General features: G+C 41.0%; 1 protein-coding gene across 1 annotated transcript in view; it reads right to left on the bottom strand.

The window, feature by feature from the left end:
* The window catches only part of ADCY4 (adenylate cyclase 4), a 106,147-nt gene that overhangs the window by 65,346 nt on the left and 25,055 nt on the right, over positions 1-15,746 (bottom strand).

The raw sequence follows: 15,746 nt of genomic DNA on the forward strand, positions 1-15,746 counted from the left end.
TCCTACTTGCCTTATTTATATAGTGTATGTCCTTCCATTGGTTTCCCTGGCCGCTCATCACCAAAATGAAACAGGCAAAGTTTTTTCCTCTCTTCCTTGCCACCACGAATGTCTTTGATCCAAGCCCGAACTAATTTCTCAGCGTCTCACCTGATCTCACGGTAAGCTCACATCATACTGCCTACCTGCCTGCCTGCCAGAATCCTTCTTTGACTCAGCATGGGGTTCTTTCTTTCTGCCCTTGCAGGAACTCTGCCTTTCCCAAAGCCCAGCCCAGTCTCTGAATCTGAGATGAAAAAGTGCCTGCCAATGTTAACCTTTTCCTCTCCAACCACAGCTGGCTTGGGAGAAAGGGAGAGGCTCCAACACAAACCTTTCAGCACCAGTGTCTACTTGTCCAAGGAAAGAGGGAGGGAGGGAGGGAGGGAGGGAGGAGTGAAGGAAGGAAGGAAGGAAGGAAGGAAGGAAATCATTTTGAGAAAAAAATTCATATACAATTTTATTTCCCATTATTTTCCCATCATTAAATTAAGAGGGAGGGAGGGAAGAAAATAAGGAAGGAGGGAGGGAGGGAGGGAGGGAAGGAGGAAGGAAGCAGGGAGGGAGGGAAGGAAGGGGATGAGGGAGGGAGGGAGGGAGGAAGGAAGGAAAGAAGGTATCTACTATTCCCAGAAACACCCTTAGTGAGGGTGTGTGGGTGTAAGATGAACAGAAAGCTTTAAAAGATTGCTTTGGTAAATGTAATTGTGTTTCTAATTAAGCACACATTTTAAATTATGTTTTTATCACAGCCAAATTCCTTCAGGACTGTAACCTCCCACAGCCCTGCAAAGTAAGAGTAAAGTTTGTGAAAAGTCTAATTAAGGTCTCATCAGGCCTACTCCACAATCTGATTTTTAAGACCCCCCCATGGTGGATTATAACTCCTAACTTATGTTCTCTTTCTCACATGTTCTTACTTCTACACACTAGTACAAAGGCTGTTCCCCAACTCTATTTAGTCTTTTCTGTATAATATTTAAGATTGGGAAAGCTAAGAGTTTCCTTCCCTCTCTGCCCAAAAAGACATGTCTTTCCACTTTGTAAGTATTGTTGAAAGGTGTCAAAATGCCTTTCTTTCGAGGATTCAATTTTCCCACTGGGAGAGCTCCGGCGCAAGGTTATGGACAACTGCTTGAAAGCTGGATCTTTTTTTTTTCAGGAAGGCGGAGAAAAGCGAGAAGTCTGCGTTCCTGGGCTAGCTAGCTTCTTATGGTAAGTCCCTGTTTTTTTTATACCCTTTTCTCCCTTTGTAAGTTGATTTTGTGTGAGTGTTTGTATTTGTGCCTAATGTTTCAAATCCTGTTTGAGTTTGTCTTTATTTCTGTCAGAGGGCAAACTCCACATGGTGTGGAAGGCAAACTCCGCGGGGTGGCCAGATTGTATTATTGGTTTTCTGTAATCTCTTTTAGCTTTAAGATAGTTTTTCATATTTGTTCTGTAGCAATCTCCTGTCTGTCCCTTTTGTAATTTATATTTTGTGTCTTTTGTCTGTTTGTTTTGCTTATTTGGTATGTCCTGTGTTTGTAAGGGTTTTCTAAATTATCTTTTGTTTCCTTTTCCTATTTGTCTAGTTTTCTTAATTACTTAGGCTTTTGTCTATAGGGATTCTTTAATACCTTTTATTTGATTCCTTTTCCTATGTAAGTTTGTTTTCTGGCTGACCTGATGTTCCCCTTGGGCTTTTCCTGTTGTTGTTGTTTTGTGTGTGACACTACTGCCTTCATGAAATTCCCTTTCCACAGTATCTTTGACAATTTATAAAATGGACAAGAAAGAACACTTACTAAGTGACAGAAGAAGCCAACCAAAAAATGGTCCAAAGGAATATTTTGCTGTTTTTCACATTAGAAATGCCTCTGCATGAATTTTACAGGAATATACAGAAATAAGCCAATAAAGGTCCTTTTGGATAACCATGTCCTGACAGTTCATTCATTTTTTTTCTATTCTCATATTGTTGCTTTCATGTTGTCCCTCACCCAGGAACAAGACTGACTGAAGTTGTCCTTAGCCGTACCAGATTTCAAGTACTGGCTTATCCCTTCTTCCATAGTGTTCTCTCTTTCTATTTTTCTCCCAAGAACAATAATCTTGTGTGGTAAATTCAGGGGAGTACCAGGCCAGCAAAATAGGCCCTTTCAGGAAACAGACTCCACAAGAAATACTGGAACTTACTGAAATAGATTGTTAAGAAACTTCTGGAGAGGCAGAATTGCTCTGAATTTCTTTCTATTTTCTTTTCTTTTCTTGGACTTAATTCATCTTTTGCTAATTGCCATATTTCTTCCCCAACCTCATCTCTGGGGATCTTCACATGAAAAGAGAGTAAGTTAAAAAATTGGGTAAGTAAAGTCACCCAATGAACTTCTGCAGCTAATGAATGTGTTTCTGTCAAAGACTTGAATTTAAAACTTCTACAAAACATTTCCATCAACATGCCATTTTTAATATGTGATTGGTGAAAACTGTTTTCACGTTGGGGTTATCTCCTCCTCTTGTTCTCCTTTTCCTCTTATACTTTCTCCTTCTCCTTGCACACCTTCTCATTCTCTTTCTCCTTATACCTTTTTCTTCTTCTCATAAACCATCTTCTTTTTTTTCTTTTCCTTTTCCTCATTCACCTTCTTTGTTTCCTTCTCTTTCTTTTTCTCTTTCTTCTTGTATATCTTCTCCTTCTCTTTCACTGTCTCTTTCTTTCTCCTTCACCTTCTCCTTGTAGACCTCATCCTCCTGCTTCTCCTTCCCCTTCTCTGTAGAGAACAGAATGCAGTTGACCAGTGGAAGTGCAGTTGACCATAGGGGCAGTTCAACAGTGGAATCAAAGATCCAAAGCGATGTTGGGTTCCTTTCATAGGTTCAGACAATATGGTCAGAATGATATGGAACTAGACTGAGCAGGTCTAAAGAAGGACAATGAAGAGGGTCTAGGAACAGAATCAGAAAAGGTGAAACTGAAGAAGCTGTAATGTTGAGCTTTGAGAAGAAAGGAGGCAATGTCTCAGAAGCAAGACGTCCAGAAAAAGATCAAGACCAGTTCTCCATGATTCCAGAGACCAAGAAACAGAATAATTGATTCAAGTTAAATTTTGAACTATAAAATAGAGACAGACAAGTACTGGTTCACAGTTAGCTACAGTCCAATTTCATTGTCAGCCACACAGTTTCTCTCTCTCTCTCTCTCTCTCTCTCTCCCTCCCTCCCTCCCTCCCTCCCTCCCTCCCTCTCCCTCCCTCCCTCCTCTCTCTCTCTCTCATTTTTCCCCTCAGCTAAATCTACTTCACAGGGTTCCTGGACACCATACCACATACATTGCCTTGACCTGCTGAAAGAATGGCAGGATATAAATTTAATAAATAAACAAGTTTAATCATGGAAGAATTATAATTTTAGGAAACATCATTCCAATTTAAAGTCTATTTGTTCAATGCAATTTTCATCCATTCTATTTGTTTTCTTTTTTTCTAGGGCTGTAGAGGATGAGATAAGTGCCCACAGACATGAAGAGAGTTTGGTATTTATTTTTCTAAACAAGATTGTCACCAAGGGAATCTGCAACCAGAAGCAGCAATGCCAAAATGATGACATGCCTGCGGTGATATCATCCCTCAAGTGCCTTGATGACACAAATCACAGTGTTTGAACCAGTATGTCATTTTTTAACATGAAAACTGCTTTAACAAAGAAGGAGACTGGAGGCTAAAAGTGTTATTATCACTTTATAAGTAAGTATAAGTAAAGTAAAATAAAATATATAAAATAAAAAATAAATAAATAAAGTACTTATTTATAAGTAAATAAGTAAGGCCACACTTGGAATACTGTATCCAGTTTTGGTCTCCACAATATAAAAAAAGATGTTGAGACTTTAGAAAGAGTGCAGAGAAGAGCAACAAATATGATTAGGGGACTGAAGGCTAAAACATATGAAGAAGAATTGCTGGAACTGGGTATGTCTAGTTTGACGAGAAGAACTAGGGGTGACATGATAGCAGTCTTCCAAAATCTAAAGGGCTGTCCCAAAGAAGAGGGAGTCAAGCTATTTTCCAAAACACCTGAAGGCAGAAAAAGAAGCAATGGATGGAAATCAAACAAGGAGAGAAGCAACATTGAATTAAGGACGAACTTCCAGACAGTTAGAACAATTAATCAGTAGAACAAATTGCTTCCAGAAGTTGCAGGTCCTCCAACACTGGAATAGATTGGACAATCATTTGTTTGAAATGGTACAGGGTTTCCTGACTGAACAGAGGGTTGGACTAGAAGATCTCAAAGGTCCTTTCCAACACTATTATTCTACTACTCTACTATTCTGCTGACCTTGGCCTATCTCCTCCCATCTTGTCTTTTATCTCCTGAGCAGACCCCACCTCCAATTTTGATTTTCACAGCAAAGTTAGAGAAGCAGGGATGCAACTTCCATTCCTAACTCCTCTCTTCAGAATTCTAGTCCTCTTGATCTATTTGTACCTTGGTTCGCTTTTAGGTGAAATGAGAAAGCCAGTAATTTCTTTTCTTGCCTTCCTTCTTTCCAGTCAATAAAATCGAAATGCAGACCAGGAGCTGGATCATTATGGGCTGCTATTCCACTGAGAATCCATTGGCAAGAAAAGGGTCAGTCCAGAGAAGGTAGCATGAACGTCAGCAGCTAGAAGTCATTAAAGAAGAAGCAACTAATGAGACCGAAAGGAGACAGCAACTTCTTGAAAAATTTAGAGCCTCTAATGAGCTGGGTGGCTAAAGTCATTTCAGGCTTGTCATCCCTTCTTCACAGCACAGTTTGCTTAAATTGTCCCCCAATTTATTTCCCAGTACAAATAACAGCAGCTCTCCAATGTGCCAAAGCCATTGCCAACTCTTTTTTTTTACTGCAATTGGATGGCACACTGATTTTTGCACTTTCCTCAGCTTTCCAAGAAGATGCTGGATTTGCGCCCAGCTCCCAGAGTTTGCTCTGTAAAAGGGCTGGAGGAATTTGAGGGCTTTGCCTCCAGTTCTGTCCATCCAAGTTCATCCAAGATACAGAATTTCTGCCCTCCAACATTAAGCATTGTTAGAAATAGGCACACAGCCAAGACATATTTTCAATACCCACGTTCAGTAGCCAGGAGGTCTACGAGAAAGGGAAGATAAAGCTGCAGAAAAATTAGACAGGCTAAGAAGAATGAGTCAGTTTGGTGTAGCAATTAAGGCATTAGGCTGGGAACTGGGAGATCCAGAGTTCTAGTCCTTTGTGCTTTAGACTTGGGCCAGTCCCTGACTCTCAGAGGTGGTATTCAACAGGTTTTGACCAGTTCTGGAGAACTGGTACAGGACATTTTGAGTAGTTGGGAGAACTGGCAAATACCACTTCTGACTAACCCTGCCCCCATCTATTCTCTGCCTCCTGAGTCCCAACTGATCTTCTTTTGTTATCCTGAACAGGAGAATGGAGCTGAAAGCAGGTTAGTGGGATGGGGAGGGAATGGGGATTTTGTAGTAACCTTTCCCCAGGAGTGTGGAGGGAATAGAGATTTTACAATATCCTTCCCCTGCCATGCCCACCAAGCCACGCTCACCAAGCCACACCAAGCCCACCAAGCCACACCCACAGAACCAGTAGTAAAAAATTTTGAATCCCACCACTGCTTACTCTCCACTCTAGAAAGAAATCAGTGGTAAACCATATCTGAAAAACTTTGCCAAGAAAACTTCAGGGACTTGTCCAGACAATTGCCAAGGGTCAGAAAACTAACTTGAAGGCACACACACACACACAAACACACACACACACACACACACACAAAGAATGTTAGACTTGGGTTAAGTAGATCTGGCAATAAAATCTCTGGCATGAAGAGAACTCAGTCTGTAATTTCAATCTCCCTTATAGTCATGTTTCCTGACCTTTGTTGAGGAAAAAGAAACTATACAGTATGTGCAAATAAAATTTAGAAACGGAAGACATTTCCTTGCCTTCTTATTTTGCTTTTCAACCTTGAAGGCAGGAAACTTGAAACTCTCTTTCAAAATATCCAGAGAATCAGCCTATCAATCTTACCAACACTGCTGTCCACCCTTACACTAATAGGTTGTAGCTGCCTCCAGACTGAGCCTGAAGGGAAAAAAAATTCTTTTCTGTATAACAAGGAACCAAATTTGGGTGCCTCACCTGTTTTTTTGCATCTAGTCAACCCGTTTTGCATCTGGATTTGGGATTGCATGTGGTGTTGTGATAAAGGAATGAACCCTCCTAGCTATTCTCTCCCCCACCCCACACACACACCATTTGCTAGCCAAATTTCCTACTCCACCCCTTCTCCTTGCAAAAACTGCCAGAGAAAAGGGAGGAAGTGATGTGTTTCCTGCCCCTCCCTTTCCCAGTTCAATCACGATAGAAAACAGCAGCCCACTCTTCCACCCTGGTATCTTCGGAGGATCCTTCTGGGTTGTTAAAACTGAAAGTGCCAATCTGCAAAAGACCAAGCAAAAGAGGAAGATAAATTTCCTTTATTTGTTCCATATCTCCTTTGAGACTTCTGAGCAATGGGGGAAAGCATTAGTAGAGTTTCCTGCCTAAGCAGGGGTTGGACTAGAAGACCTCCAAGGTCCCTTCCAACTCTGTTATTCTATTCTATTCTGGCAATGTTCAGAAATACTGCACAAATCTCTCTTTCAGTTCTAAAGTGGATTTGGAGAATTAGGCATCAGCTAACTTTTAAAAAAAATTGGTTGCAAACCATGCAGAGTCACATAGATAAAATGAGAGGAGTGTAGAAACAGGATGAAAATATATATATATATATATATATATATATATATATATATATATATATATATATATATATATATATATATATATATATATGGATCTTTGGTTGTTCGGGTTTTCTCCGCGTAAGATTCAAGTATCTAGGCAACGTTTCGATGAAGTCTCATTCATCATCTTCAGGCTTCTGTCTCCGGCTCTGTGCTTCTCAGAGTAATGTGAGATTGCAGCTGCTTCCTCCTTTTAACTGCCAGTGGGGTGGGACTTGATTGGGTGGGGGCTTGGCTGTGTTCTGATTGGGTGGGGTGTGTTCTCATTGGTAGGGGTTTGGCTGTGTTCTGATTGGTTGGGGGTTAGCCGTGTTCTGATTGGTTGGAGGCGTGTTCTGTTCAGGTGGGGGCTTGGTTGTGCTCAGGTTAGTCTTAGTTGCTGGGGGATTTGAGCTGGTGAGTTGTGATCTTGCTGTTTGGCTTGAGTTCGTGGTCCTTCTGCATCTTCATAGTGGGTGTCGGTTTGCTTCATGTATGGCTCGGAGGGTTTGAAGTGGGTAGTGATGCAGCTGCCGTGCAGCTTCTGGTCCATGGTCGTGTCTCATCTTCTGAGTGGGTGGGAGTCTGTTTTCTACATGGAAGTGTGGTGGTGGCATCTTGTGTGGCTCTCATGGGTGTGGGTCTGGTGTCTTTCTTCATGTTAGGTACTCGTCTGTTCATGAGGCGGGTTTCCAAATGGCTGGAAGGCGGGAGGTGTCATCTCGTTTGTTCATGCTGTGTGGGCGTTTTCTATCTCTATGGCTTCTCTGATTATTCTGCTGTTGAAGTGTTCGGTTTTGGCGATAGTTCTGGTATTTTTAAAATCAATTTCATGTCCTGTGGCTTTGAGGTGTTGGACCAGGAAGAGGTCATTTCTTCTTTTTGATTGAGTTCTTATGTTCTTCAATGCATGCACTTATTCTTCTGTTAGTTTGTCCAATGTATGTGGTAGGGCAGGCAGTGCAGGGGATTTCATATACTCCTTGGTTTTCTAATTTGATTTTGTCTTTGGGGTTTCTTAGGATGGTGGATATTTTTCTGTTTGTGCAGAATGCTGTTTTGATGTTGTGTTTTTGGGGATCTTGCTAATTTTGTCTGTAGCAAGATCCTCCAAAAACACAACATCAAAACAGCATTCTGCACAAACAGAAAAATATCCACCATCCTAAGAAACCCCAAAGACAAAATCAAATTAGAAAACCAAGGAGTATATGAAATCCCCTGCACTGCCTGCCCTACCACATACATTGGACAAACTAACAGAAGAATAAGTGCACGCATTGAAGAACATAAGAACTCAATCAAAAAGAAGAAACGACCTCTTCCCTGGTCCAACACCTCAAAGCCACAGGACATGAAATTGATTTTAAAAATACCAGAACTATCGCCAAAACCGAACACTTCAACAGCAGAATAATCAGAGAAGCCATAGAGATAGAAAAACGCCCACACAGCATGAACAAACGAGATGACACCTCCCGCCTTCCAGCCATTTGGAAACCCGCCCTCATGAACAGACGAGTACCTAACATGAAGAAAGACACCAGACCCACACCCATGAGAGCCACACAAGATGCCACCACCACACTTCCATGTAGAAAACAGACTCCCACCCACTCAGAAGATGAGACACCACCATGGACCAGAAGCTGCACGGCAGCTGCATCACTACCCACTTCAAACCCTCCGAGCCATACATGAAGCAAGCCGACACCAACTATGGAGATGCAGCGCGACCTCGAACTCAAGCCGGGCAGCAAGAAATCCAGCCAATCAGAACACAGCCAACCCCCAACCAATCAAAACACAGCCAGGCCCCCACCAATGAGAAGACACCCCACCCAATCAGAACACAGCCAAGCCCCCACCCATTCAAATCCCACCCCACTGACAGTTAGAAAGAAAAAGCAGCTGCAACCTCACATCACTCTAAAAGCAAGAGCCAAAGACAGAGGCCTGATGATGATGAATGAGACTTCATCGAAACGCGTTGCCTAGATACTTTGAATCTTACGCGGGAGAAAACCCGAACAACCAAAGATCCACATACAAATACCATGAGAACCTCAGAAAATATATATATATATATATATATATATATATATATATATATATATATATATATATATATATGTGTGTGTGTGTGTGTGTGTGTGTGTGTGTGTGTGTGTGTGTATACATATACGTATACGTATATGTATATGTATGTATGTTTTCTTAAGTTTTCATGGGTACTTACATATATGGTATTCAGCTTTGTTCGGGTATTTTTCTGAAACGTTGCTACAACTTTAAAAGCACAACTATAATGACATGGGAATATATATATATATATTAGCTTTTCACACGTGCAGGTATGTAGGTCTAGGTGTGTTTGGGTCTTTTCCCATGTAAGCTTAAGAGTATCTTGGCGACGTTTCGGCAAGGTCCCACTCGCCATCATCAGGCTGGTGCTTTCGGCTTTGTGCCAGTGCATGCAGAAAGTACCTGCCTGGGGATAGCGAGTGGGACCTCGCCGAAACGTCGCCAACATATTCTTAATCTTATACGGGAAAATTTGGGTGCCCCACCCGAACACACCTAGACCTACATATGTAAGTATGTATGTATGTATGTATGTATGTAACTCTTGAAATCATCAAAAATAAATACCAACCAGCTAAACACCTCATGGAACTAGCAGATCACTGCTTAACCAACACATATCTCATATACAAAAGACAAAGATACAAACAAATTGAAGGAGCCCCTATGGGATCACCACTGTCACCCATCATTGCATATCTGTTCATGGAAGAATTCGAATCAGGCGCCCTAACTAATGCCACCCACAAACCCAAACTATGGTTAAGATACATCGATGACACATTTGGGATTTGGCCCCATGGAAAAGAAAACCTAAACAATTTCCTAACACACCTAAACAGCACACACCCAAAAATCAAGTTCACCATTGAAATGGAAACAAACAAACAACTACCATTCCTAGATGTACTAATCTACAAAAAAACAGATGGCACACTAGGACACACCATATACCAGAAGAAAACACACACCAACCGCTACCTCAACGCCCAATCCCACCACCACCCAGCACAGATAAACTCCATGGTCAAACACTAATCAGCAGGATCAAATGCCTGGCAGACAAGACACACATAAAGACTGAACTATGCACCCTGACTAAAGTACTGACAGCTGACGGCTTCCACAAAAGCAAAATCACTGGCTTGATCTGCAAAAACACACTGAGACATAATGGAGACCTAGAAGATGAACAGACCTATGGAACAGTTGTCCTGCCCTACATAAGAGGTACTACAGACAAAATCAGTAAGTTACTACACAGGCATCACATCAAGACTGCCTTCAAAACAGACAGAAAAATAGCAGCCATCCTCAGAAACCCCAAAGATAAAATCAACCTGGAAAACCAAGGCATATATGAAGTCCCCTGTGCATCATGCCCTGCCACATACATTGGACAGACCAATAGAAGAATAAGTACCCACCTGGATGAACACAAAAGTGCAGTCAAAAACCTGGAACACACTTCCTCATTAGTCCAACACATGAAAGCAACAGGTCATAACATTGACTTCAGTGGCACCAAAACCCTAGCCACTATAGAAAACCCCAGCCACAGAATCATCAGAGAAGCCATAGAGATTGAAAAAAGACCAGAAAGCATGAATAGAAGAGATGATTCCACCAGACTGTCAATCATTTGAAAGCCTGCACTCACAAACAAAAAAATGTCCACACCGCAAGCCAGGCAAACACCTGGGCACAGACAGATTCCCCCCAATACCTCCAGCTCAAACACATCCCAACCAGGCACCCAGATCAAACCTAGCTTCCTAATAAATGATAGCCATCAATTTACCCAGAGCCAAGCTGCACTAAAGGCCTCCAATAAAGTAACACAATGTTGCCAGCCAATCAAGATACAAAAAGAGCCAAAAAAAAAAAAAACCAGACAGAAGATATTAGAAACACCAATCAAGCAGAACACAGCAAACTCCAAGACCAATAAACACAAACCAAGACTCCCAACCAATCAGGGTGAAGAAAAAACCATTCTGGCACAGCAATAGGCTGCCCCAAATTTAAATCTGAAACCACTGTAAAAGTCTGACTCACAGATGAACACTATACAGAAGCCTGATGATGGCAGATGAGATTCTGCCGAAACGTTGCTACAACTTTAAAAGCACAACTACAATGATGTGGGAAAATACCCGAACAAAGCTGAATGCCATACATACATACATACATACATACATACATACATACATATATATGCAGGTTTGTTCGGGTATTTTCCCACATCATTATAGTTGTGCTTTTAAAGTTGTAGCAACGTTTCGGCAGAATCTCATCTGCCATCATCAGGCGTCTATATATTTTGTATACAATACAGAATATATATACATACATAGATACATACATACATACATACATACATACATACATACACACACACATACACATACACATACACATACACATACACACATACATACATACATACATACACACACACACACACACACACACACACACACATATATATATATATATATATATATATATATATATATATATATATATATATATATATATGTATATATGTATATATATACACAGAATATATATATATTCTTCAGTTTTTGCGGGTACTTTCATGTATGGTATTCAGCTTTGTTCAGGTATTTTCCCACGTCATTATAGTTGTGCTTTTAAAGTTGTAGCAACGTTTCATTCATATGCCATGATGAACACAATACAGAAGCCTGATGATGGCAGATGAGATTCTGCAGAAATGTTGTTACAACTTTAAAACTGGAGGCTTGCAAAAATAGAATGGCATGAGGTTTCCCACTTTGAGCAAGGGAATGGATTAGAAGACCTCAGAGGTCCCTTCAAGCCCTGTGATTCTATGTTTTATATAAAGTATCAGGAGTGGGATTCAAACATCCCAACAACTGGTTCTCTCTCTGGTTTCTCAGTGGATTTGGCCATAGTGGGCGTAGCCTCCTGGAACTTCCAGGAAGTCCATTTTCATCTTCCCCAGTGTCCAGAGGCTTCCCTTGAGTCTCTGGGAGGGTGAAAACGGCCTCCCCCAGACTCTAGAGTCCCTCCAGAAGCTGGAAACAGGCCCATTTCCAGACTTCTGGAACTTCTGGGAAGGCCGTTTTTCACCCTGCCAGAGCCTCTGCACAGACTCTGCACTTATCTGCATTCAAAACAGCCCTAATGGAGACTCCAGGAAGGGGAGGGGAAAGGTGGGCGGGGCTGGCCAGTTGATTCAATTACCGGTTCAGTGAACCGGATGTAATTTAACATCCGGTTCACCCAAACCGGCCCAAACCGGCTGAATGCCACTGCATAAGCATCCTTGGTGGGATGGGACTGAGTGGCCTTAGCTTTGTTAGGAAAGAATTAGAAAAAAATAGTTTGGGGATATAAAAAAGTGGAAACCTCCAAGTCATTCTTGCCTGTTTAAAGAGCTGAAGAAGAGGCATATGAATGATTCCAAGTTCTTTGCAGAGGCATTGCTATGTTTAAGATGACCTTAATAATCCTTTCATTTCATCAAGAAGTTCAGGAGTCTGAACATTCAAACTTTCTCAACAGCTTGACAAAAAACATTTTATTTTATGTCCTCTATAAATCAAGAGCATCCTCTCTTCTGTCCAGGGAGATAACCCATTAAGACAGAGAGCCCATTGCTCTGCCAGATCTGATCTTGTTATTTAATTAACATTGCCCATTGCCCTTTAGGTCATCCATCCCTAACTTTGTATCCTCCAGATGTGCAATTGTGGAGGTTGTAATATGAATATATCTAAAGGACACCAGGATGACAGGAGGGAAGTTGTTACTGATGGTGAAAATTTAACTGGATACCAAATTCATGCTGGAATTTGTTGCTATTTGGTCATCAAGTCATATCCGATTCTTCCAAACCCCATGAACCATTGTATGCCAGGCCTTATGTCCTCCACTGTCTCCTGGACTTTGTCCAAATTTATGCCCACTGCCACTGACCTTCTGCCATCCCCTTCTCCTTTTGCCTTCAATCTTCCCTAACTTTAGGATCTTTTCCACTGAGTCCTTTCTTCTCATTTGGTGACCAAAGTATTTGAGCTTCAGCTTCAGTATCTGTCATGCTGGATTACTTCTTGGTTTGCTTCCTACTCCTACAAATAGTCCTCGCTTAATGACTGGTCATTTTGTGACCATTTGAAGGTGGACACCCCCCTCAAAAGTACGTACAACCCAGTCAGCACACACAAAAATGGATGAGGATCCCTTTCCTCTGTGGCATGACACAATGCCAATGAAGATAGAACTACAACCTTGGAAACATCTGCCTTTGCTTCCAGACATTTCTGAGCCTGCCAGACCTTTCCAAACTACAATTGCCAATGTCTTTCACCACCAGGTTGCTGGAAGTTATAGTTCATAATTAACTGGAGAGCCACAGATTCTCCCACTTTAGTGTAAAGGGTGGGCATTCATTTTTTTTAAAAAGCTGGGGTATTACCGTTTAATAAATAAAAAATCTGCAATGGAATGCAGTGAGGAAGTGGATTCTCAGGAAGAAGGGTATATGTTCTAGAGGAGTATGAGGCAATTCACCCAGATATTATGTATTAGAGAAAGACAGTGAGAACAGCCCTTCTGTAATAAAGTATATTGTAAATGCAGATAGTCTGGTAAATTTTGTCTGTAGGTGTGACAAAAGAAGTAACTCAGTGTCAAGGGCCAGGGAAATCAGAAGATCCAGGCAGTTCAAATGAGTATAAAGAAACTAATCAATAATGGGCCAAAGCACATTGAAATAGATAAGAGTCAAAATGATTTCAAGGTAGACTGGACTTCAATAGCTTGTAGGTATGAAGGGAGTCATGACTGAAAATATATGAAAAATGGCTGCAGGATTTGGGTTTGGCTAGTCTAGAGAAAAAAAAAATATTAAGGGGGGACTTGGTAGAAGTATTCCAGTACTTGAGAGGTTGTCACAAAGAGGAGTGGGTCAACTTATTTTTTAAAGTACCAGAGGGCAGGACAGGGAATGAAGAATGGAAACTAATGAAGGAAAGAAGCAACCTGGAATTAAAGAGAAACTTCCTAACAGTGAGAACAGTTAACTAATGGAACAGCTTGCCTTCAGAAGTTGTACGTGTTTCATTACTGGAGGTTTTAAAGAAGAGATTGGATATCATTTGTCTGAAATGGTATAAGGTTTTCTCAGGGGTGGGATTCTACTCGTTCTATCCTCTTCTATAGAACCCCTTGTTAACTTTCTAAGCAGTTAGGAGAACTGGTAGTTAGAAGCAATCTCAGTTTTTTTTTTTTTTCACCCTTATTACATTATTGGCAGATAGCCTAGACTTCCTGTCTCTGGAGCTTGTGAGGCTTGGCTTTCTTAAAGGGAAAGGGTTGTTTTAAGAATTTTACACTGCTGTTGGGAGGAAATACTTCCCTGGACAATCAGCACTTAGAAGAAATTATTGAATAATGAAGCAAAGCTTTTAGTGATAGGGAACTAAGATGAGTGACATTCAGTAAGGCTTCTTGGCTAGCTAGAAGGATTGACATTCAAACGTGAGTTTACAAACCGTTTCTGAGTTTTGAGCTAAAACTGATTTTTGGTAAAGTTTAATTCTATTCTTGGTGACGTTTAATCCTATGTTTATTGATGGGATAATTTTCCCTATTCAGCTTCAACAAGCAACAGCTACTGTTGTGATTTAATTATTTGTATTGTGTTTGAATTTTTTCCTGCCTCATGGTTTCTTTTTTTATCTGGGGAAGAGGTCTTCCTTCACTGCAGTGGTATTTGGCACTGTGCTTTTGCGGTATACTTCCTAGAGGCAGGATTCAAGCTTGGCACTGATTTTGTTTACTACTTTTCTGGGGGGCATGTGACCTTTCCTTAAATCTGGATGATTTCTTTAGGATATCTTGTGAGGTGAGTGAGACAAGCTGGTATCTTTAAGTGGTGCGAATGGATCTAGGGATCGCTTTTTCTGGGTGTACTTTTTCTGGAGAGCTTAAAAGACCTCTGTGCTAAAGGGTTTCACTTTATGAGCAGGAGTTAGCTGATAGTTATTGTTGCATTTTAACTATTTTCATTCCTCAAGGTGCTCTGGCACCCTGCCTGATTTGTAGCTCTGGCTTGCAGGTATTTTTAATCTAATGATTGGTGTTTAGGGCAGGTTTTTGCAAGCAAAGAAGCTTTTTGTATTTTTCTACAGGTAATCCGTGACTTACAACAGTTCATTTCGTGACCATTCAAAGTTACAATGGAAAAAAGTGACTTATGACTATTTTTCACATTTATGACTGTTGCAGCATCCCCACTGTCATGAGAGGCCAGGCAAGGAGAAGCGCCCCTTGACATGAGTGATGTTGAGTTGGCCATGCCCACCCAGTCACATGACCAGCAAGCCAACTAAGACACAGCCACAGAACCCATTGTTAAAAAAACTGAATCCCACCCCTGGGTCTTCTGTTTCAGCAGAGTTTTGACTAGAAGACCTCGAAGGTCCTTTCTATTCTGAATGATGGATTGATTGATTGATCATGCATTTCACTCCTCCCTCAGACTCTGTCTTATCATTTCCTACACTCAGCTTGGAAGAATCACTATGTGTCATTTTTTGTTTTCGGTCTGACCAATCAACTTCCAGGTACTGTAGAGTCATAGCAGTGACTCAAAGGAACATTTATGCTTTCCATTGTGGCTTTGACTTTTGAAGCTTTTCATGTTTTATTTGGATTCTTCAGTTTAAAAATAATCAGTCTTGCAAACCATGTTGTACGACAGTACCATATAAAATCTACTAGCTGTGTTTTGTTCAATATTATTTAAAAGATGTTGCTTGAGCTGCAAAATTTAACCGGATGCCCTTATG

This window comes from Pseudonaja textilis, chromosome Z, assembly GCF_049901715.1.
Source record: "Pseudonaja textilis isolate UNSWEBS1 chromosome Z, rPseTex1.2, whole genome shotgun sequence".
Classification (NCBI taxonomy): domain Eukaryota; kingdom Metazoa; phylum Chordata; class Lepidosauria; order Squamata; family Elapidae; genus Pseudonaja; species Pseudonaja textilis.